The following is a 26,324-nucleotide window of genomic DNA, read 5'->3' on the forward strand; positions in this document are numbered from 1 at the left end:
ATAAATAAATTTCAGAATTTCAAAGATTATTTCCATTGAGATTTAATAATGTTTTAACACTTTCACTTCCATCATTTCAGTTAAAAACTGAAATATGCAAGTGAATTTTTTTACTACCAAGTGTTTATATTATAATAATTACTTGGTGGTAATTTTTTGTTTGAAATACTATTAAAAAAATGGCTCAATCAGAATATAATGTTTAAAAATGGTACACTATGTTTACTGTTCAAACACTGTTGGAATTTACAACTTACATCAATTAATTCATTTTTCTTAATAAAAAATTTTTCAAACTGATGATTTTTTTTAATAAGTATAAATATTGTTTGTTTCTGGTTTAGAAATTTCTATTCCACTTACTATTGGTAAACATTTACTTTATTAGTAAATATATACTCAGATGTTTAGGTGAAACTTTTATGAAAATTGTAGTAGAAAAAATATTATTATTTTTGTATTCAGTCATGTGTCTGGTTTGATGGAGTTCTCCAAGATTCCCTATCTAATGCAAGTTGTTTCATTTCGGTATAACCCCTACATCCTACATCCCTAACAATTTGTTTTACATATTCCAAATGTTGCCTGCCTACACAATTTTTCCCTTCTACCTGTCCCTCCAATATTAAAGCAACTAATAAATCCTGTAAATGTTAGCAATTGCTCTTCTATCTCTGTATTTGAACCCTAATTTTTTTAAAATGAAAAATAACAAATGAAAAATTCAATTTGATTTTTGGCGGGTGTAATCTTTACGTCAATAAACCGATTTCTAGATCTTTTAAATTCGACCTTGAAAGGGAATGAAAAAAGGTAAAAAATTTGTAAACTATTATTGTAAATTTTCCGAATCCCGACTGTAGTAAACGAGACATTTAGTAGATTTGGGCTTGCAAATACTCTTCAAGTAAATGTTTAAAAACCATTTTCGTTTTTTTTTTAATTCCGATTTTTTGAAGGGGTGCGAAGGTATTCGGCATTGTGGCTCAACCACCACATCTCGATTCCCCCCCGAGGGGAGAAGATCCCACCTCGTAGCGTGTCCGGTCGCTACACCACCCCCTCCGTTCCTAGCCAGTAGTGGCTTTAACGGAGCTGCTCAACCACCACAGCCAGTGCCACCGTTAGTGTACGTGTGACTGACTGCACTACCTCCGGTTACTTGACTGATAAACAAAAAAAAAAAAAAAAAAAGATTGAACGCCACGGGGAACGCAAGTAACCATACAGCGCGGGCGAAGCTGCAACAGGAAGCTATTGTATATATAAAGAAGAGGATAAATCAAAGTATAAATGAAGTCTCAATAGAGGGTTTTTCCTGGTTGTTTTTGAATGATTCTTATATACTCGCGCGCGCGTTTGTGTGTGTGTGTGGAAGATGTTTCTATAGGGACGATTGATTTGCAGAGAAATGGGCGTATAAGTGGAATTTCAACTTTTATCCCTGGATATATCTTTCGGAACTTTTTCCAAATATTTTGCATGAAAGTACGAGTGATCTTATGTAAGCGAGCGTAAAATAAACTTTGCATAAACGTCGCAATATCTTCTTTTTTCGCTGTAAAAGGAAATGAAAATTAAAATACAGGATTTTTAATAAATTACTTAAAAAATCGTCCAAATTTGCATCGATAAATTTTTCATACCGCATCATCTTGTGAGGTTTTGCCGATGAATAAGTAGATTTTTGTATTATATCAAATTATAAAAAAGTATTTCAAATATTTTTTAACTGATAGCGCGTATTAAATCGATTGTTTCATTTCTTTGATCTATATTCAAATTCCTAAACTTCTTCAAATAAATAATCAATAATAATTTGGTTAATGCTTTTTAAAAAGTTAAATCAAAACCGTTTAATATTTTTGAAACGTGTTGTATCTGTATCTTTTTTTTTGCCTTAAGTCATTTGACTGCTTTTATGTGGCTCTCCAAGATTCCCTTATCTAGTCCTAGTCGTTTCGTATCTGGATCTATAAGGAAAAGGCATATCGGTTCGAATCAGACATCATCTTCTTTTCCATTTTTTAACATGTTTTTTTTTTTTTAATTTAATTAAATATATTAATTTATTAATAATTATTAACCCGTGATTGTAAAAGGAATTTTACAATAAATAATTATTCAATAAAACAAAATATGAAAAAAAATCAGAAGTTATTAGTGAAATAAAATTCTATGAACTTTTAAAAATGTCTATATGTAATAGAGATAGTGAAACATCTGATTATTTAATAATAACTGAAAATTATAATTTATCTTATATTTTTAGAAATCATCTCCAGTTATTAGTTAAGAAATGGCCCGCAACCGAAAAAAAAATATTTCAAAGAAAAAATAGAGAAAAGATTAAAGAAATAATTATATTGATTTTTTTTAATAATTCAAATGGAAGTGAATATATCTTTAAAGAAATGTTATTTTATTTATTAGAAAGAATATAACTGATTTAAGTAAGTTACACATTAGAAAAGAAACATATGAAGGCAACTGCCGACTAGAGTAGTATAAAACATAACCGTTAAAAAACAAAGTGACACTGCAAGAGAACTAAAAGCCATAAATCATTCAACATAGCATGTAACATCACTTATAGTAGACAAAACATTGACAGCTGTCCAGTGTAATATTAAAAAAAGTCAAGGTTAAAAGTTTCTATCTAATGTATGACACACGAGTGCGTGTAGAAAGAGAGAGAATGACAGTGAGTGCGCAGCTGTGCAATATAAAGTAATTATTATGAACAACTAACAAATCTGTCGTCTTTTATTCTTTTAATGACGTCTATGTTAATATCTACTTCAAACAGTAATTATTTGATTTACTAAATTTAATTCGTTGTCTATAAAATATCAGTTTGTATTAGCGCCATAATATACGTAAAACTAAATTAATTTGATAATAAAATTATAGGAAATGACGACACTTTACAAATTTACGGCTGTACAGAGTAACATTCTGTATATTTTTAGTTCCTGAACTAAGAATTTACATCATCAGGGTAAGCTCGTAATTGGCATAGATTCGACATTCGATTTGGTAGTAATATTTTCATATGCCAAATTATGCATATAGCGCGGACGAAGGATCCTAGTGATAAAATAAAATTTGAACATGATGAATTAAGGAAACAATATTACTTACAAAATGTTCTGACGCAGCAGAGACGTCAGTGAAAATAGTAACATCGAAGAATAAAAAATAAATTTTAGTCGAGAAATAAGAGAAAAAAATACGGGATGGTGTCATTTTTTTACTGATAAGAGAAGTACTTTCCTTCTGTTGTAGATTTAACAATAAGTAAAATAAGATTGCTGCAACTACCTGTAAAATTCGAATAAATAAAGCTACACCACATGTAAAGCTACTGAAATAATATTAGATTTCAGATATATATTTGAGTCAAGCCAATATTTACCTTTTATATATATCTCAGTTCAGTTGAAAATTACGCTAATTTTAAAGTTATTTTTGCTGTTGATTAGCGGAAACGGAATTCAATAACTTTTCTAGGTATTTAAATTATGAGTTTACTTAATTTTCCTTTACGGAAAGGATCCAAAACTTTCTTAAAAACTCAACGAAGAATTTACTATTCTGTTTAAAAATGAATAAGATGAAATGGGAAATTCGTTACAAGGAAAACCTACATTATAACTGCCAAATTCAGTTCTCTTATCAAAATGATATTTTATTTAAATTTTATAATAAAATAATATACTGTTAATCTATAAGGAAAAACAGTTACAAATGCAATTCTATTAAAAAAAAAAAAAAACAAACAAAAAACAGTACACGCGCGCTAGTTATATAAAATTTTTAAAGCGTGAAAAATCAGATAATAAAACATAGGTTAAATGTATCATTAAATATTTTATTAGTTATCTGTTTGAGAATAGCTTTGTAATTAGGGAAATCTTTAAAGAATCACTCTTCTATCTCGCCTTAGAAGATCCCCCTTGTCAGGAATCGAACCCAGGACTTTTAGTAAAAATGTTTAAAACTAAACCGTTCATCTAATGTGTACTTTTTAACGACTGACAATGAAAGAAAACAGTAACGTATACATTTTTATAACATCAACAGGATATTAATAACTGCTACAGAAAGCTTAGACAGTATTAAAACCGTGTCCTCAGTCGAGATTTTGGTTACAAATATAATAGTGAATAATAAATAATAAAGTTTGTTTTACATAGACAAAAATATTGTAATTTAAACTCATTTCAACTAGATCTTATGTTACCTTAAGTCAGGGTTGAAACTACTCAAATTTTGTAAATTTTGACTACCGACTCATTAAACCTTGAATATTATTTATATTATTATCTTTTATTTAAGAAAATAAACAAATAGCATATGTTCAGAGCCGGGCGCTAGTTTCTACTTATTGTTAAAACAATTTAATACAACTGATAAAAACGACAATATTTAGAGAGATTTTTCTCTTCGATATTTCATTAGTTTATTAAAATCATACATAGTCTGAAAATTTGGTACTAATAAAATTCAGTCTAACTGTAGTACTGCAATTATCAATTTCATTATACAAATAACCTTTTCGCTGTCTTCTAATTAAGACAAATTGGAAAATTAGTGCGAAACGTACGATCATTTTAACTTCATAGCCGAGTTAATTTCTCGAATTTTCGTTATTGTATATCGCTAAAGTTTTATTAATACGCTGTTTTAACTAAATTTTATTTAAGGATTCTATTTCATTTCTTTTTAATGGTTTTTCCACAAAAGTTATTAAAATTTTAACTGCAATTTTTTTTTCTTTAAATAAACTAACAAGAGTAGAATTTTCTGAATTACAAACGCCAAACAAAAAATTACAAACAATTTTAACAATTAAATTAATAAACAATACGATTTTTTTTTTTAGTTGCCGACCTAAATTTTACGAGTAGAAATATATAATTAAATAGTCCCCAGACATAAATATGAATAAATAAAAAAAAATTGTTAACCGATTAAAATTATGACTTTAACGAAATTTATTTAGTATAATTTTAAAATATGATGTTTACTTAAGGTTAAAAACACAAATTAAAATATGAATTCAAGTATGAAAAACATAACGGCTGGCGATGAAAATTTACTTGATCTTTCACACGTCTCCTCTTTCTCGTCGAACTTTCGAAAGGATGACATCGTCGTTGTAGATATTACGTAAAAATTACTAGGAATTAAGATAAAATTTGGATAAGCTTATTTTAATGCGACATTTATATATGCGAGAAAAACAATACACAATTTTTAAAAGTATTTTCAATCAGTGTTCAGTTTTAGTGCAACAGCTGTTTTTGTGTAAGACAGACGAGTCTAGTGATTTCTAGTGAAAATTTATCTTATATCTAATATCACCAGGTATTATATTGTAGACTATATTATCTGTATACTATATTGTTTATTATTATCTTAGTACTGTCTCAAGAAGGAATATATTTATTCGGTGTCGTTTTTAAATAAGCAACAAACCATCTATTGAGCGTTGCTACGGACCAGCTACAAGCTGTTATTCCTAGCAACAGGGAATCATCGCATGTAAAGAATAACCTACTATCTCGTGTAAACCCTAACCTACAAGGTAATAGAATATGCGGGCTTCTAAAGTGTTCTGATAGGGACCCCTCAATAACCGCGGCGTAATTTAATTAGAAACGACATTATCGATAACACGAGTGACTCTTCAGGAACGGAGAGTGAAAGTGATATACGGATTTTAGTGCAAACCCTTCCCGACAAGCAATACTAATATTGCGCATACAAAACGAAAATGCTAGTCGACAGAACGATGTAATTCCAGCGGCAAAAAACGCCAACGTACAAATTATACTGAACCTAATATTCGCCTACAATCAGGTAATATCGCGTACCTACTTTTGCTGTTCTACATCAAATTAATTTAGTCTTCTTGAAAACACTGCTGACAACGAAGGTAGTCGTTCAGAATTATTAAAACCTGAGCCTATTTTTGCAACAGGCGTTAATGCAACAACCGAATTGAAAAATTTGCTGTCAACAATTATTTTCTAATTGTAATGTTATTAAATATAAACTGACAACAATGAAATCGGGCCACACGGTAAATGTTCTGCCGGTTGATATTGACATATATAATATTATAATGTCAAAAATGCTTGAAAACAGTATCAATGTCATTATACATATAAACTTGAAACATGAAAGAGCATATAGAGTGGTCATGCGATGCATGCATCACTCGGAAGATAAATCTGTAATCATTGAATTGACGAAGTTAGGCCACGAGGTTAGAGACGTTATTAACGTTCTCCATCGTCAAACGAAGGAACCGCTCCCGTTTTATTTCATAGATTTGGTGCCCAAATCTAATAATGAAGAAATTTTTGACGTGAAACCTCTCAAGTATACAATTGTAAGCTTTGAAGTTACGTATTTTAAAAAAGAAGCGGTCCAATGCAAACGTTGCCAACGCTTTGGCCATACCAAAAATCTACGCAATCGCCCGCACCGTTGTGTAAAATGTGGTACAGATCGTGCCATAACAGTCTGTTATAAGGCACTACAGGTTCCAGCTTCTTGCGTCAGCTGCGGCGAGTTACAAAGGGTGTAAAATCTATCAATAGTATAAAACTAAGGTCTATTCTATCAAACCCGGCCTATCCTCCAGAATTGTTACTAATAACAATTCTACTGATAATAATAATTATACTAATGTCAATAATAACAATTTGAGTGCTAAAAGAGGTGTTCGTGTAACGAACTCTAGAAATAATGGTTTTCATAATTATAATAGTAGTAACATTAGTGTAACAATAATAATGAATATAATAATAGGCTGAATATTTCTGGTACTACATACGCTGAAAAAGTTAAAATTAATTTTCCCTATGATCAACAAACTATTGATAACCAAAATTTTCACGGGCCGATGAATTTCCTTGACCGTATGTTGGAAAGTTTTGAGTGAATGCTTGAAAATATGAACTGGACTATTCATGAATCGTCTTGAGAAAAAATGATGGACTGTCTCAGACTAGCAATCTGGAATGATAACGGGTTGTCTGATAAAAAAATAGAATCAAAAGCTGTTTTAAATATTAAGATAGACGTAGTGCTTATATCTGAAACAAGATTTACTGACAGACATTCTGTCAAGTTTCATGGCTATACAATATATATATTTTTATTTGTACATATATATTTTATGCTAACTGTTCGATCTCCCACTCTGTTTAATAAATTGACCAGTAATCGACGTTTTCGAGATTTTTGGAGGAAAATACAAGGTTTGGACGTGCCTTTAAAATCACCCGCCCATGTGGATAATGCAGTACACGAATCGACCAAATTTATTCAGTCAGCGGTATGGGCCCTCAATCCCAATTTGGATTTTGCTCCCCTCAGCCCTCTTTTTTTCCTGTTTAGCCTTCGGGAATTACCGTTCAGGTATTACTTCAGAGAATGAATGAAGATGATATGTGCGAGTGTAAATAAAGGTAGTCTTGAACGCTGGTACTTCCGACTTCCAAGTCAGCTGATTTGGGAAGACGCGTTCACCACTAGACTAACCCGGTGGGTTAAATTAGTATGTAACCTATAATATCTTTTTTTACCGATAAATTACTGAAGTTACCTTTGCTGTTATAACAAAAAGCAAACCTATTTTTAAAATGTAATCTGATGGTAAAAAAAGCATACATACTTTAACTTAGATTGAATTTTTATTTTATTTTTTACTCTAATGTATTCTTGTATTATAATTTACATTACTTCTTTTTTAGTAATTTATTGTAATTCAAATCTTTCATTACTATGAAATGAATACAATAGTTAAAATCAGTGTTTGTTAATTACTTCTTGTAGGATGTTAGTATATCTTTTTCCTAATCTATAATTGAATATAACTTTTTTCTTTAAATTATTTTCTATTAACATAAGTCACTTAGTTTCGAAAATAGTGCATTACACACTGGGTTCGTTCTTACTGAACTCTGAATTTAAGACAAAATATAAATAAAAATTGCATTTAAATGTTAAATTTACTCGAAATATATAAACATAAACGATTTTTAAAATCAATATATTCATTTTAACTGTGTAAAATCCATTTTGACCAAAACACCAAAACATTTAAAAAATTTAATTGTAAAAAAAAAAATCAGTTGTCGTTTTCCTTTTTCCTGTTCATATAAATATTTATAAATAAAAAATATTCAAAGTCGATAAATTAAAAACTTTAGTTAAACAAATTTAGCAACATGATTCAGATTCTTTTTACTTTATTTTAAATATATAAACTCTGATTTAAACAATTAAACGCTTTTTTCAAACAAAAACAAAACAAATATTAATTTTAAAATAAATGATTTATCTTTAACGATGCCCAGTTTTTTACTTCCTCTCTCTTGCCGCCTCTCTCTTGGTCATGTACAAGCCTTTTTGTTATATAGTTTTTTTATAAACTATTACTTGTCCTTGATTCTTTATATACAATAGTGGTTGCCTCTGTTTTAATTTTTTTTTAGCACAAGCGGCAGTGTAATTATAAAAAGAATTTTAGATTACATATATCTTACAGTTCTATACTTGTTCATCAATAATTTTATGTATATACAAAACTCTTGACCGAACAAATACAAATGAGAAATGAAATAGTTTCTTCACAAAAGATGAATATATATTTTAAATATCGATATACAGATTCAAAATGTTCATTATGATCGCTAAACGGATTGTCTAGTTAATAAACATCATTACTTTTATAGAAAATATTACTCTTAATAAGTAATATTACTGTAATAGATATTTTACTTACATTACAGTCATTAGAACAATAGAAACGATATCTAAAACAATAAATTAATATAAGAGTTTTGCGCAAAAACCCTTTAACTAAAAGAATGACATTAGAATATAAATCATAACACTACAACAATCCAATGATGAGCAGATTACCTCAAATCGTTTATTTAGACAAATGAATTTCCGTTCACATAAGTTATAAGAAAGCTTTTCTCAGGATTACGAGTAATTTTCGCTACAAAATACATGAAATTATCATTATAATCATTCAATCTAATCAACAGTACGCCTTGAACATCTATTATTTTTATTTTTTCCCGGGAAACTGGTCAGATTTGACCTCCATGATCAAATTATGCTTTTAATTTAAAAATGATGCGGTATTAAAAGCATTAATATGAAAAAAAATAATTGTAATAACGCATTTTGCGTCTCAGTTTTCCTTTTTACCAAATGAGGTTTTTACCGTCCAAATTACATAGTATTTAAAATTTAATTGCCAAAAGAAAAAGCTGAGAACACAGTTGTAGGACTTTCACGCGCCTTTTTCTGATGCACGGCTTACACACAGACACACGCGCGCGCGCTTACCGTATTTCACTTCATTATTAAATGATTTATTTCATAGATTCTTTAAATTTCGACCTCTTAAGTTCGGCTGATTCAGAAACTTTTGCAAATTGTTTATTTGGCGGATATTTTTTTATTAGTTTTTTAAGTGTTAATCAATTTTTTAAAAGCTTTATCATTTTTATATGTAATATGAGCAGTACTTCAAATAAAATTATCCGTACAGGCCATTGTCAAGAAATGTAAAAGTGAAGCGAGCGTTCCGTTTAAAATAAAAAGAATATTTCTAAACGTAGTCGATTAACTTGTAGTAGTAAACTCTAAAAAAGATTGTCATAAAATGAGGAAATATTTATTATTACTTTCAAACAATTTTTCTTTTAACTTTCCCCCAAAAATACTTTTCTACCAGGAAAGACAGTCGAAGTCGAACTGAGAATCTATTTTTTTTTGAGATATTTAAACGAATGGTATTGAACAAATTATATATAAAAGAAAAAAACCCACTTACGAAAGTTAGAATCGTTAATGGCCCCAGTAGTTTACAAAAAAAAAATTAAGTAAAAATAATATATACATGTACACACGTGCACCCAACCCTTCAAAACACAGTAGATTTACTTCGGAGCAAAAATAATTCAAACTTCAAAGAATCTCCTAAACTTAATCACAAATAAAATTATTTTAACACGAATAGAAAGCACGTAGTTTTCTTAGTGTTGTGAAATTAAACATTTAATTTAAGGAGTTTAATTAACTCGCCGTAATAACTGAAGGATATTAATTTTTTTTAAGTAAATAATTCAAAAATTAATGCAATTAATTCCTCAACAATTCTAATTAAGTAAATTATAACCGAACAAACATACATATAAAAAAAAAAACTTTTTACAACAGTACGAATAATTTTTACGATCCTCGTTATTTTATTATGTTAAAAGATTTTCGTGGAGCGCACGGTCGGGTAGAAAAAGAGATGAGAAGAGAAGTCGCAAAGTTTCTCTAAGTTCTCACCTGTTAACTACAGGGTGGCCGTTGTAAAACAAGGCGATGTAATATTGCTGTTTTAAACCGATTTTACCTAATTATTTAAAAAATGCTCGCCAGACTGGGATATATTGTTAATGGAACTCGACAACAGAATAATGCCGGTCACTTTTGAGGAGTCATCGGACGATAAAATGTAACCGATTCAGCAAAATAACATCCGAGTGTTAATATTTTATATTCATAGAAATACACATTTTTGTAATTTTTTTTTCGAGCTCAGTTAGTGAATAAATACTGAAGTAAAAAAAATAAATAAATAAATAAACATCCATAGTTGTAATGCTGTTTAAATTTTCTCACTCCCCTTTTACTAGTTTTTTTTTTTTTTTCACTAGTATTGCATACTAATACACTCTCTCTCGCCCCTAGATATTCTCTCTATCTCTCTTTCTTACATAGACAAGCACGATTTGTAGTATCAGATAATAAAAAAAACTATTAGATAATTTAAGTAAAAATTAAAAAAAATAAAATTTATTTATAATCTGTACTTAATAATTTATATTCATACGAACAAAGACCACGCTTTACTCCTAAAAAAATGAATATACGATTACGTTACCGCTCGGATCACCGTGCTACAAAAAATTAAACGATACAATTACTATAACACTTAGTTATTTTACTAATCCGATTCTCAATTACCCGGACTTCCGTGTTTAATTTATCCGTAAAATATGCATAGTTTTATTGTGCAATTCAATTGTTATATGAATTAATTATGAATAAAAGCTAAACAAAAATTCCCTTCGTTGTAAAACGGAACAAATAAATCTATTCTGTTTCTCACACTGTGTGTGTGTTTTTGTTTGATTGTGTGTGTGCGCGCGCGTGTGTGTGTGTGTGTGAGTACGTGTGAGCGCGCACGCGCGTATTTGCATTGTAGAAGTGGGTTGTCGGCTAAGTTGGATAAATTTAGAAATAGTGAAATCATATCATTACATCCTTACGTATCACTCGTTAATCGTTTTTATAATCTATAATAATTTGTAGTTCAAAGGGAAAAGATATTACTACCAAGTTAAAGTGGGATTTTTTTCTATAATAGACTCGGAATTAGTTGACCGATTTATATTACTAAATAAAAACAAATCGAAAAAACTACATCTTGAAATATTTTATGAAAATTCAACAAATATAAAGAATTTTTAACTATACATCTTTTTTAGTAAAATTAAAATCTCCCTACATTTATTGAAGTTTCATCAATATTTAAAAATATTATCTTCTTTCAGTATTATACTTTAATAAATGTGCTAGTCTAAAAAAATAGATTGTTCTATTAAATATTACTTTTTTTAAAAGATGACATCTGAAGTAGACACCTGCATAGTGAAAAATCATACTGTAAAAAGAAATTATATAAAAAAGTGTTAATATCATTCTCATAACAAACTAATCAAAAATTAAATTAACTATATATAAAAATATTATATGTCCAACTTCACTAATAAACCTACTTGTATAAGAACTAATGAAATCCTCTAAAAGAATTATAACAAATAAAAATACTAACTATAAAAACAATCAAACAAAGTGAAGAATTAAGCTATTAAAAATTGTATGATAAATTTGATACGATAACAAACAAAAATTATTATTTTTCACTAAATTTTAATTAATAAAAAAAATGAAAGATTAAATAAAAAGTAATATTTTAAAGAAAAAATAAAACTGAAGCAAAGTTTTAGTATCGGCACACCAAGAAGCCTAATGCAAAAAAAAGTTATGAATTTATATTTATTTTTTTTTTTAAGAAAGTAAATAAATATCAGTTTTTTATATTCACAATATTAAAAATACAAAATAATAAACCTTTTTATTTATTTTTAAAACTTACTGAACCTCAAACTAAACTGTTTTTAAGTGCTGTGAATTATATAGAGTTTATAACAGAAATTTTATTTATTCATAAAAATTATTTTTTTTTTTATAAACACATGATTACACGTTATATAGACCACACATGTACATCACATGTATTATTTGTAATACATGTGATAAACCACAGATAATAAAAAACTGCTCTGACAGTGAAAATTGTTAAAAGATTAGAGCAGTATCACAAAATACAACAATAATAACAAGCAAAAAATAATAATAAAGTGTCTGATTATATTAATACATAAAATAATAAAACTATATGAAAATAAATAAAATAAGCAGACCAATATTAATGAAAAATTATTTTCTATCATTCTTCATAACTGGTTGAAAATGATGAATTCAATAAAAACCTTACATTAATAATTGTGTTATTGTAAATATATTAGAACTCAAAAATAATATTTCATCATAAAAAGGTATTTGGAAATTTAATTTCCATTTATTGTTAATGAATAGGACCTATCTCGGAAACCAATGGAATTTGATAAAAGTTGTTTCAACCACCTTATAATACCAAAAACATGATTGTGCTACCCGGTTTAAATAATTTTGGAGAGCTGAAGAAATGTTAAATTATACAGCATCAATCTTCAATTATTCCACAATTAAATTAAGTTAATGAAAGTACCCTCTTTGTATAGCAATTGTTTTTGATATGAATTGTTGCAATATTTCCAATATCCTTTCCCTGGTATTAATTATTAATTAAGTATCGAATTGTAGAACCTTCAATATCCCTAGTCAGGGGACCAAAATATGTTAATTAACCTAACCTGTTTTGGTGTAATACCTCAGTAAGGTATAATTAATCTACATAATAAATTTGTTGGTTCATATTAATTTTAATAAGTAATAATAGCCAACATCACATGATATCATCTAAATAATTTTACATTACATTGTTGAAAAAGATACTAGTGTGTATGCTGACAGTAAGAGCTCTAAATTTAGCCTAAACAGTGCATTAATAATGAATTACTAAAATAAAATATCAGCTGATAAAATAGGCTAGCTGAATATTCAAATTTATTTACTTTTTATATTATTAAGAAATCATTAAGAAAATGTCAGCTGTTGACTGAATTGTAACAACTTAATACTTTAACAGGTAAGAAGGGCAATTCTTTTAATTATAAGCATAATGAAGAAGAATCAATGTTTGAGTCTGAACACCTACAGTCTATAGCGACTAGGATTTCTTTAAATATGTTAATGATGCAGGAGAAGATGTGTCCAGTGGTCCTAATAATTAACAGTAATTGAAGTATTGTGTTAGGTTACATGAACAATCTGGTCTGATTTAAGGTGGATTTGTTCTATTTTTAGTAGTATCTCTGACACTTATTTTAATCTACATTAAAATAATATATATAAAAAATTCTTACCTCGACCAACAACAAGGGTAATCTATCTAAAATAAACGTATAAGCATATATATCCGCTGGATGGAAAGATGGCCGCTGGATCCATAGCTTCGTTCTGTTACGCACGTAATTCACTGTCTCTCCCCATCCCTTCCACAACTAATGTTTATAGCTTGTTAGGTTTATTCTATGTAAATGTTGAATGTCAAATACGCAACGGAGTAAATTACCTGATGCTGATTTTGGCGGGCAAGGGGCCAAGGAGGAAGTAAAAGGCAGGTTAATTGGCAACATCGCACCTGTCAATACCTAATGTTAGAATTATTTCTTATATAAGCTTCCTATTAAGATTCTCCGTATATTAAGAGAGGGGGAGAATGCAGAGACTCTCTCCCCTCGTTTGACTCTAGTTCTCTTGGCTCGTGTCGAAATTCATCAAACTGCGTATGTCAAAATGTGTATTACGTTGATGAAAAACTATATTTGTTTATATTATTAGCTGTTTCCATTATATTCAGCGATGTAGAAAAAATAAACAAATCTTACATAATAATAATATTAGCTTACATTTTATTTCTGGTAATTTATTAATCTATTAAAAGTGTTGTTAACGAATAACGTTGTCATACAGTAAATAATGTTTTATTTCTCTTCTGTGAGTGTTTTAAAAATTTTCTGTAATGTTTTAAAAATCGTATCAAATTTTGATTATTTGTATTTTACGTGAATCTAGACAACCGTTTAGAAAATAATTCTACGTGTAAACTAGGTAAGTTCTTTCAAATAATAACATTTTGTAATAACAAAAATAGTACACAATTAAATAATGTGATTATTGGTTAACTTATGGGAATTTAATGAACTAAACGTTTTGCACATTTTGTTTTGGCAAAAATCATTTTTTTAGATTAGTCAAATATATTTTTATTCTTGTTATTTTAATTAAAATTAAGTATATGTACTTAATTTTTATAAAGTAATCTGTTACTTTATAAAAATATGTAACTAAAATAATTTGCTTTCAAGTAAGTCCCGATATATTAGAACAGGGAGTTTGGTGAATATTTTGTATACTAAACGTTTTATTTACGTATTTCTATTTAAAAGTTAATTATTTCGGGTATCAATATTCTAATAAAGTTCTGTTTTTTTGTTTTGATTTCTGTTAATAACAAAACCTTTTGCCTGTGTCTACATTTGGTGATTAATAAATTAGCTATCTATTTTAGAAACATAAATTGCCTTCGTTGGTTAGTATGAAATACTTTACAAATATTTTCTCACTTTTCTTTGAAACCTACATTGATATGTTCTGCAGATCAAAACGGTCGGTTTTTATGTTAGATGGTCAGACTTATTAACTTTTTTCGACAAAAATTTAGCCAAAAGTTTTGTTCTGATTTTTTTTCATTTTTATTTTTTATTAGCCGTGATAACTTACAATTGTACAACATAAAAGGGTAATGATGAATGAGGCTTTCAATTATTTAATTTTACCTAATATTCAGTTTATATATATATAATTACAACCGAGCACATAAACGTGACGATTGCACATTTATATAAAATTACATTCGCGTGCGCGGTTTTATAATTTTTTTTTTTATTATGAAAGAGGTTTTAGGACAAGAAACCAATGAGTATGAGGGACATGGAGGCTATAATCATGTTGTGGTCGAAAAACTGAAGTGTTTTGTAAGCTTCGTGTATAAGAAAATTGTCATAATGATGTACCCAATCTCCTTTACTTTATAGTTAAGGTTACATTTGTCAAATGTTAGTCTTCTTAGAATGTTATAGTAGAAGACAGCATTAACAGTTTGACATTGGAGATAAATTCATGGAGCAACAAAGAAGTTCTCATTTTTTCATCCCTGTTACTTTCTCACTTTTTTTAACTTTGAATTGACTGTTCTACTGTGAAACAACTGCTTAGTCTCTGGATTGTAACCATAAATCCATTTCTCATTATTAGATATGACCTCCACATGATTTTGAAAAATTTAGAATTTCAACTGAATGCTCATGTTCAAAGTCGTCAGGATTTTTGGACAGTCAGTTGCCCTAACTCAGGATCTCTGGACAACTGAACCTGCTAAGATTGGCAGACGGTGATGCATGTTTAAAACAGACATGAGTTCCTGTGCTGTTTCAAATGATGTTTTCATCCTGTTGAAACATGATTGCTTATTGAAACACCTTATCTGCTTCATTGCTATAAGCCTGCTTAGTCCTTTCGTAGCTTCATCAAGGATTTCAATAGTGTTAAAGCAAAATTAATATTACCTCTGTTCTACTTTAGTGTCCACAATGAAATTACTGATATGATCGATCAAGCCTGTGGTTATAAAATCTGTGTATTGCAATTCTTATAAAAGAACCACTGGTGTGTACTTGTGCTGATGATATGCTGCAAGTGTTTCTTTTTATAGAATTAGTTTTGGAATTACTTGATTTCACCTTGAGTTTCATGTTTCTTTATTAATAATTATTTTATTAGCATTGATATGCTTATGCTTATGTTCTTGCATTTAAGATTTAATTTTTTGTGTTTTTGTTTTTAATTTCAGTACATCAGCTATGTCTCTTCTTTATGAATGTATTAATACAGTTATTGCAGGTAAATATCATATTTTGTTGTTTTTTTTTTTCACCTTTTATGTATGTAATAGAATTTCACTGATTTTTTTAGTGGTTTTTTTTGTTATCAGTGTTTCATTTTCTGTCAGCCCCTTTTATTTTCTAAGGTAATTATACACATTCTGTGATGGTGTCGATTAGAATAAACTGTTTGCTTTTGTGGTATTTCCACTTTAGTATGAAAGTTTTAAATCTTTTAGTCGTTAAATGTTGGTGGTAGTGGTTACCTTATCTAACACGCTTATTTTGAAATTTTATTTTAATTTCTGTTGCACAATTAAAATAATCATTTTTTAAAGTAGTGTGTGATTTTTATAATGTGTGATTTTTTATCATTTTACTTTGGTTTATTTAATCGTGAAGTTACGCATTTCTTCATGTGGAATCTCTATATAATTCTCTTCCCTTTGCCTTAATTCTTCTATAATTTTCATTTATTTTTATGTTATAATTAACATATGACATCTGTCCCTTTTACCACCTACTGTTTTTAAACTATATATTCTACAACATCCACCAGGGTGCGTTCACATATTAAACCATTTATTCTCAAGTTTTTGTAATAGGGTTATTTTATAACTATCATTTTTATTTAGATTTTTGTATTGTTTTACTAACTTGTTGAAATTATACATTTGTATAAATATAATTCAATTTAAAAAAAATGTATAATTTCTGAAATTCTTCATTTATCCATATTATCTGTTAAATAAATTTCTGTATATATATTTATTCTTTTTTTGGTTGATAATGATTGTTTTTGTGGATTTAAAAGATCAATAAAAATGTTGGCCCTAACTTAATTATTTTAAACATTTAAAATACAAAAATATTTATTGTAATTATATTAAAAAAACTAAAATTTAGTCTTATTTTACTTAAAACAAATCTAAAATCTTAAAACTGTTTTTTTAATTTTTTAATCAACTCTACTGTTAGGTGTGAAACTATACTAGGGTGTCAAAATAGATTATTTTGTTACCAGATTTGGACATTAAATTAGTCAATTTATATATAAATGTTGTAATTTTATAATTAAACTAGTTTTAACAATTTCTGTGGATAATCTAATTATAACGCTACTTTTATTTATATAGCTTATTATCAGCTAGGAGGTAGTATGAATTTTTTTTTTATATCGTGGGATATGTCATTGTTGTGATATTGACTTAATTTTCATATGAACTAATTTTAAAACTTTATCTATTTTCATCTTTGCTTTTTTCATATGTGTTGTTTGTAAAATGAGCTTAATGTCTTTATTCTTTTTAATTTTTTTTCGTAACATACATTTTGAATTTGTTTTTGTAGTGCATTCATTTTTAACTGGTATTTTGTTATTTTAATAATTTTTAAATAATGATTTTAATGATTATAGTGTTTTTAGTAAATAACTATACAAGGTTTGTCAAAATAAGTAATTGGCCTGTAACTAGAAACAGATGTTAACATTTTTTTTACAATTTTATGATTCTACATTATTTATTTAGTATAAGTATTAACTACTTTGTAATAAGTATTCTTTTTAATTACATCTTTGTTAAAATTATTCTTTTGCTACCAGTGTTACAGGTAAATCTCAAAGTTGTTTTTTTTCTTTTTTTCTTTGATCATGTGTTGTGTTTAAAACATAATATTTTTATATTCTTTTAATATATTAATTTTTTTCTTATTTTTTTGTTATTTGAATAGTTTTTTTGAAGTGTTATATCTAATTAATTAGTACTTTTGTTTAGTCTTTAACAATTTAATGCGTGACTTTTAAGTTGATCTTATGATCTTCTCTGTGAGTTTATTTAGTTAATTACATATATAACAACCCACCAGGTTGGTCTAGTGGTGAATGTGTCTTTGCTAATCAGCTGACTTCGAAGTCGAGAGTTCCAATGTTAAAGTCCTAGTAAAGGCAGTTACTTTTATACGGATATGAATACTAGGTCACGGATACCGGTGTTCTTTGGTGGTTGGGTTTCAATTAACCACCCATCTCAGAAATGGTCAATCTGAGACTTTACAAGACTACACTTCACTTACACTCGTACATATCATCCTCTGAAGTAATACCTGACAGTGATTCCCGGAGGCTAAACAGGAAAAAATTACATATATAACAAGGCTTATGGGATAGGCTTATTTTTAATGTAGTCATTTAACAATGTAAGGGATAAGTAATTTCTACTAGTTACGTGTGCAAAAATTATTTATCTTTTCATTTTGAGAGCATTATCAGTTTTATCAAAATTAAAAAAAAAACCATCAGAAAGGGAAGGAATGGATTGTCATCTTTCTCATCTTCCGTTTCTGTCCCCTTTAAGAAGATAAACAAGTACTGTGTTGTAAAAATTCTAGGAGTTACTATGAATTACCATTCATCAGACTGCTGCTGTATTCTGTATGTTATATAAACAAATGCCATAACAGAAGTTTTCAATTTCTATAAATGTACAATTTCTATTGTATATTGTAAAGTTTACAATTTCTATTAATGTCCTAAAGAATTACAATTAGTATTTACTTTAATTTATTTCATTCATCAAATCTACGAGGTTGCTAAAAAATTTAAGTAACAAATGACTGTAGAAAAATGATTATTTATTCAATGACAAACACTATTACACTAAAACTTTCAAACTAACACTGCAATTTCCAAATAACACTACTTTCAACATAATTGCTGGCTATATGTAAACTCTTGTATGTTTCTATGAGCTTTCTTATTCCAGTAATAAAGAGTAATTTACCTCAGTCTTTGAGGCATTCTGGACCTGCTCATTATTGTCAAGCTTAATGAGACAAAAACTCTTCGAAAGGACGATACAAAAAAAAATCTGATTGTGTGAGATTGAGACTGTAACATGGATGTGGCAACACTTCCCGACCCGACTTTTGAATATCTTATGACTCTTGTGCAGTGCGGGGGCACATGTCCTTATTTGGGGATTTCATTTTATTTTCTAGCCTCTGACAATAGTACTTGCTGTACGTACATTTTTCTTCCAAATAATAGGAATAGATTGTATCTTTTAGTCCCAAAACATTGTTAGGATCACTTTACCAGTTAATGTCTAGGTAATGAATTTTTCCTGGTGGGTAAGATGTTTGAATTTTAGATCAAAATGATGAATCCAAGTTATGTGATTTAATAAAGCATTACCATCCATTAAAAATCATTGTTTAAGTTTCATACATATTTGAATTCAAGTTGACTGTTTCAGAGCACCCATCTTGAATATATTTTGCAGTATTTCAGCTTATTATGGATGATGGAATAGACTGTTCGATACTTGTAATACAAATTTCAGTAATTTCCCAAATTTTTATGCATCTGTCTGTGAAAAAGACTATTAATGCAATTTTGCAAAGCATCAATAGAAACTTCCATCAGTCTTCTACTATGATGAAAATTGATTACAATGTTCTGCCTGATCCACTTTGAAAAATTTGCATTATTAATACACTAAATACCACAGCTGCTAGTGAATTTTTGGCTGGTTTTTTACACCTTCAGAAAATAAAACCCTTATCACAGCTGCTGTTCTTTCATATTACAGATTTTGAATGGTGCCAGCATTTTGAAATAAACAAAAGAGTTGTAATGAAGGAAATTGCTTTTGGACAGTTGATATTTTCTATGTCAGGGGTATTGGACTTGAACATCAGATAGTTTAAGTATATTCTATTAAACAGTTTTCCTCTATTGCCATTTTCCTCTTTATTGATTGACTGATCCTTCTAATTAAAATAACTTTTAATTAGCTGTCAGTTGCTTAGAATCTCTGTCTTATTTTGTGATAAAAAAAGAAATATGTTCCTAAAAAAGTATCCATTGACATTTTACAACTAATGTATCCTTTCAAAATTATCTTGTGCTTCAACGAAACTGAGCATGGTTTATCGCCCCGATAGTACACAAATTTTAGTAATAATATAATAATTTTGTCCCCCCAAAAGATTATCGTGCACGTATTTTAGTATTATCTCTGAGTAATTTAAATACTTTTATCATTTTTAATACTGGCTGTTAGAGGGGTATTTTATTTAAAAAGAATTTTTTTTTTTTTTCATTTTTCGGCTGCATTGCTAGAATTAGTATTGCATCTTCAAGTAAGCACTGGGTATGAATGTCTGTAAATAGTTTGAGTTGGTTGTTTGTTTGTTAACTACAAAAAAGACCTCAAGAAACCAAATATATAGTTTAAAAACTCGTCTGTCTAGGAAGTCATGAAAAAAGCACGTGTTAATAAAGAATAAAGTGATTGTTTAGATTAAAGTTCAGGTGACATTTGTAGGTTATGTAAAATTTCAAGCAATGTAGTATTAATGTAGCACACTGATATTTAATCATTTAATATGCCCACTGTTTTGGATATTACTGTAGTTGCATATGAAAATATTTTATCTGCAAAACAAAAGCATGTCCATAGGTAGGAGTACCAAATCTGCAAGTGTAGTGAGAAAAATATTAAAATAAACACACCCCAGTTATCTTCCTCTCGCACGTGCGCGCGCGCTCACATACACACAAACATAAACACAAACAATATTGTCACCAATCATGTATTGACTAAATCACCATTGAATAAAGTGCTTCCATCTCGTCAATTGTAGAGCAGAAAATCCATCCACCCTTTTAAGTTAAATTTAAATTAAGATTACAGCTACTTCTGTAAGAAGTACCTGTAAACAAATATCTCTTAAAAACTTGTACACATAGATGTAAATTCCTTGATAATTTGCCATCCACCATCAACTAAGTATTTAATAGAATTCACTCAAGATGTGATTGAAAAGTGTTATGACATTGTAATTGAATATAAGCACAATCAATATTCTGGTATATCAATGGAGCTAGCTATTAACCTAGAAGCAGATGATAAAGAAAAAATCAGATATTTGATGTTTAATGCATTCCAGATCAGTTTGCAACTTATCAAAATATTCCTAGATGAATGTAATAGAGCAAAATCTGCATAAGATATATATAGCTTTCTCTTACTGTGAAAATTTATGTGAAATAGATCATTAATAAAAATTATAAATAGAATAGGTCCTTAATAACAGAGCACTGGGGGGATTATACAATTCACCCAAAGGTTATTGCTCACACAAACACCCACAATTATGCATTTACTTCTTTTTTGCATATAATACACAAACCATTTCAAAGCTAGACTTCTAATTTCAGTACTGTACATTTTAAATAAACGCGAATTTGATGACTGTATTGCAAATTCATTACTCACCCTCCTGAGTCCCAAATTACACGAGTTAATTTTTGGATAAAACCTAACAACTTTTTTTAATTACTTTCTCTAGAAATTAAAAAAAAAAAAAAACAAAGTAAAGTGGGCCGATAGTTGCCAACCACATCTAAAGAGTCTGATTTATCAACTGGAACAATTTCTGCAGATTTCAGGGTGTAAGTAAATTTACACATAACAAGACTACTATTGTTTATAGTAGATAAGATAGGAATACTTGAACAGAGATTTTCTTAACACAAGCGAACAGATCTTATTGGTACCCGGTTTTAAGAGACTATATATACATATACCAAGCTCATAATAACTAATAGCATTTAAAGAATGGGAGAATTAGTGATCATGATAATTCTGCATCATTCTATCATTCACAGTACCAGCGCTACTGATAACTTTTAGATACTACAACAAAGTATTCATTAAAAAAATATTAATTTCACCTTCATCAAAAACAACATTACCATTTATACATATTTTTGATAGTTTATTTGTAATAGTAGACATACCAATATACTGGTTTATAATTCTCCACTATCTTTTGGTAGGTAATTCCCTCATTTCTGAAATATTGTTTTTTAGCTGCCATAATCCACACATCTACTTTTTTTCTAATGTTGATGCCTGGCAATGCAATCTATAATTGAATTTCAAATTAACTAGAACAAAGTACATTTGGTAAAGAACATATAGTGCAAAAAACTTCCTTATATGAACTCTGTATATGCAAATCCCATGAATTTAAAAAACCATCAACCCAAGTATTTAATAAAATTCACCTGCTGTAGATATTTTATTTTTAAAGCATTAGGAACTAATTTAATTACAAAACTATAAGCCTAAATTATCCAGATCACTCTGTATTACAGTTTTCAACCTATCAAGATTCTTATGAATATACTAGAGCAGTACCATCTGCAAAAGTTATAACTTTACCGTAAAATTTATGTGAAAGTAGGAGATCAATAAAAATTATAAATCCAAGAACCATATTCATTAACAATTTTACATTTATCAGAAACAACATTTACATATATTTTTTTTATTTAGTAGAAGGCATAGACGTATACTGTCTTTTTTAATTCTTTACGAATTCTTTGCAGGTAATTCCCTTATATTTCTAAAATTTTTTTAGCTGCTGTAATCCACAGATCTATCTTTTCTTAAACTTAATGTATTCGTTCTTAGTTTTGTGGCTGTGAGAATTTTTATGCCATTATCTTATACAACCCGTCTCTTTGAGAAATGCTAATGTGCAGCCCAACTTTATCCATGACTTAAAAAAAAATATAGATTTATTTTAAAATAAATAACAGATTTTGATTGATTAATATAACCTAATATAATACCTAAAATGTTATTAAACTGAAAATCTACATCATTATCAAGAATTTCCCTCCAGTCATGTTCATATAAATATGATTTTAATCCAGGACCTGTTTAAAATCCTTTACAAATTATTTTGGGTTATAGCTAACAGATAGCCCCTTATTAATAGGTAGTTAGCCCCTTATTAACAGGTAGTTAGCCCCTTATTAACAGGTAGTTAGTTCCTTAAAGTGTGTCAGAGTGACACTTTAAAGAGTGCCCAACACACCCTCAGTAAATCTTGTATCAGCATTAACTAAAGAGTGGTAGCCATTCATGCTAAGTATTTCTAGATATTGTTCATCATTACTGTTTTATTCTTTCATTAATATTTAAGTTGCAGTATTTTTTCAATATGATATATTAACTTGATTGGAATCATAGGAAAAAGATCTTTCAAAATCAGTCATTTTGCTTATTCCAGCTACAGACATCGAGAATGTAGAATGCTGTTTTAACCAATCCTTCTCCTTTCAGAATATGTTCCAGCCAGTTAGTTAGCTCTCTTATTTTGAATATTTTTCTGATTAAGCTTCTATTCTTGTAAGCAATTTGCTTGTTAAGTCTTCATTTTCCAGTCCATCTGTTCATTTAACCTCCATTCTCCTCCTTACATATACTCTAGCCCCTTTTTTCCCATTCCTGTGGTGTCCATGTTTCATATGCTTATGGTAGTATATACAAACATACCTAATTATCAATAATTTTTTACATGTTCAACTGTGATTTTTCCTAACTACATCCTTGATTTTAATAACCAATTCCCGATTCATCTGCAATTCTCTAATTAATGTTGTATATTTGGGTTCCACCTTTGTTTTCTGTTTTTTAATTATTTACACTAGTTTTTCTATTTGACACAGTATACTTAGTCCTTTACCTCTTATATCTGCAGTACCTCTATTACTTGTAAATCTATTTTGTTTTATATAGTTGTGTGCTTCATTTTTTTTTTTTACTCTGTGTTTCTGTTGAAGAGAAGATTAAAACTTGATCTTCTCTTATGCTTCTTGGAAATGGAATCGTGATAGTTTAAGAAAATCTGATTATATCCCACAGTTAAAAATTTCATTATGTAATTTTGTTATCTCTTGAAATCCTTTAAAACTTAATCATTTATTTTGATGCTGATTAAAAAAATACCAATTTTGGTTTTGCTGCTTCTATAGAAGACCATTTCGCTTCATTTTGAGCAGTGTTGTACTTATTCCTCCTTTCAAATACCTTTTCCTATTCCTATAACACTATTATCTTTACTGGCAATTTCTTTAGTGCCTGTACTTCTACTTATTTCATGTTGCTGCTTTTACTTTTTTTGCACATAAGTTTATACCATCCTGTTTTTTTCTGAATTTCATACGTATGAGCGGTCTCACAAAGCCATTTCTTCTTTACTTTTTGTGTTGCTCTTCTTAATTTCTTATTCAGTTTTCTACATGACCTCTTGTCATATTTCTTGTAAGAAGAAAAATACCCCATGGCCACAAAGAAGATCACTTCATTTGCCATTCACAATTTGCCAAGGGGACTGGCACCTTGCATACCCACAGAGCTAAATAAGACTGGTTTTATTCTGTTTATAAGAGGTTGACTTTGTTATCAATAATTTTATATTAATTTTAACAAACAATAATGGGTATAATTGATAAAATTTGATTAAATATATCAATAAAACTTTTCTCTGTTTTTTATACATTAGCTTTGCTAATCAATAATCATTTCCAAGACCTTAGAAAAAACAACTTCAATTACATTATTTTTTTAACATAAGGAATAAGATTAATTAAAAACTATTTCACTAGATAAGTTAATTGTTTACAACAGAATCCTAGAAATTGTGAGTGTATGTTTTTAATCAAGTAGGCTATTGATAAATCTTAATGCATTAGATAAACTGAGTGTCGGTTTTACAAAGTTATATTCAATTTTATAATTATAAATGAAATAGAACTCCTGTTATATGTTGGTGGATATTAACAAAATTACATATTAAAAAAATCTTAAACAGTTTCTTTTATTGCACAACATACTGTGCTTTCTATTGGTGAGTGTGATAGCTAGTCGATAGATGTCAGGGGGACTTGCAGTCTAGCTACACACCTGCATACATGTTCCTCCCTACCAAGCCAGCTGACCACTCAATGATTCCACCACAGTGGCTCTGCAGCTCCACCACTCGCAGGCACCTATAAAAGACTTGTACCAGTATAGCAAAGTAGCAAAGGCATTCCATTGCCTACCTCCACCAGGAGAAGAAGTTCCCTGCCCGGCTCAATGTGGAACCTCCTGGTGAATTCTAACATCTCCACCAGAACAACAGGTCTGGTCAGCCTGCTGAGAGAGCTGCTGGGTGTGGATGCTACCTGCCTCCCCCCTCCAGCTTGCCAGGCTTCAAGTGCCCAGGCCAGTCTGCATGAAGCCTGTTAGCACCAGGAGGTCTAGCAGTGAAGATGCTGCCAGACAAGCCTTGCTCAGGAAAAATCACCTCTGTTGCACCGGTAGAAGACGACTGATGCTGACCTGATTCAGCAGGGCTCTGGGGGCTACTACTACCACACTGTAGTGGAGACCCAACTGTCATTATAAGGGTATGATTGGTCAAATTCCAATGAACAAATCACAACTCGCTGATATCATCAGAGACCAGCTTCTGGACCCAACAGCCCTTTTCAGGGCTACCATGAAAAACCCACAAACAGCCCTTCCTAGGGTCATCCTTCCACAAACCTCAAACAGCCCTTTTCAGGGCTACCATAAGGTTCTAAGGTGTTATGTGCTGTCAAAGCCATTTAGCGATAAGTTATATAACCTAAATGGTGTCAATACATAAAATGTATTCATAAAATGAGAGTTTCCACAACCACAACTGTTGTTATTATGTAAAACATAACTGTCCTGTACAATATGTAATACAATAAGTTAAGTAATAAACAATAATATGCAATAAAAGTAAATTAATGAGGAAGCTGAATACATCTGACTTTATAATTTCTTGCAAAGATAACAGATACCTCTTACTATGATAAAATGAAATAAAGTAATTAAAATAATAATTATTTATTTATAATAATTTTAAGGGCAATCCTAAAGAGTCTGATCATAACCCTTTAAAACAGAGTAAATAACACAGTATTTGAGTTGATATTAATAGTTTGAAATCAGTGTTAAAGGTTTTATTTGTAATATACTTATTTTCAACCTCATGGTATACTTATTTATTCTTACCTTAAAAATTATTAAAAACTCACTATTAAAATTAAATGAAAATTAAATTCCAAAAGATCTTATGCAACTCACTTTTTAATGGAATTAATAGTGTCCATAATAATGTTTTTATGAAACTTCTTTTATTATATAATCAAATAATATTCTGATGATTTTGGAATTATTATTA

The 26,324-nt window shown here is 29.1% G+C and overlaps 1 long non-coding RNA gene across 2 annotated transcripts in view; it reads right to left on the minus strand.

The window, feature by feature from the left end:
* The window catches only part of LOC142331235 (uncharacterized), a 34,419-nt gene extending 20,360 nt beyond the window's left edge, over positions 1–14,059 (minus strand). The window contains exons 1-2 of one of the 2 annotated variants that reach the window (XR_012757927.1): positions 13,686–14,059; positions 11,707–11,758 (exon numbers count right to left, since the gene is read on the minus strand). This is a non-coding gene — a long non-coding RNA (uncharacterized LOC142331235). The remainder of the gene's footprint in view (positions 1–11,706; positions 11,759–13,685) is intronic. The other variant, XR_012757926.1, reaches the window with a different exon arrangement.
* Between the last annotated feature and the right edge of the window lie 12,265 nt (positions 14,060–26,324).

Source organism: Lycorma delicatula, chromosome 10 (assembly GCF_047948215.1).
Source record: "Lycorma delicatula isolate Av1 chromosome 10, ASM4794821v1, whole genome shotgun sequence".
NCBI lineage: Eukaryota > Metazoa > Arthropoda > Insecta > Hemiptera > Fulgoridae > Lycorma > Lycorma delicatula.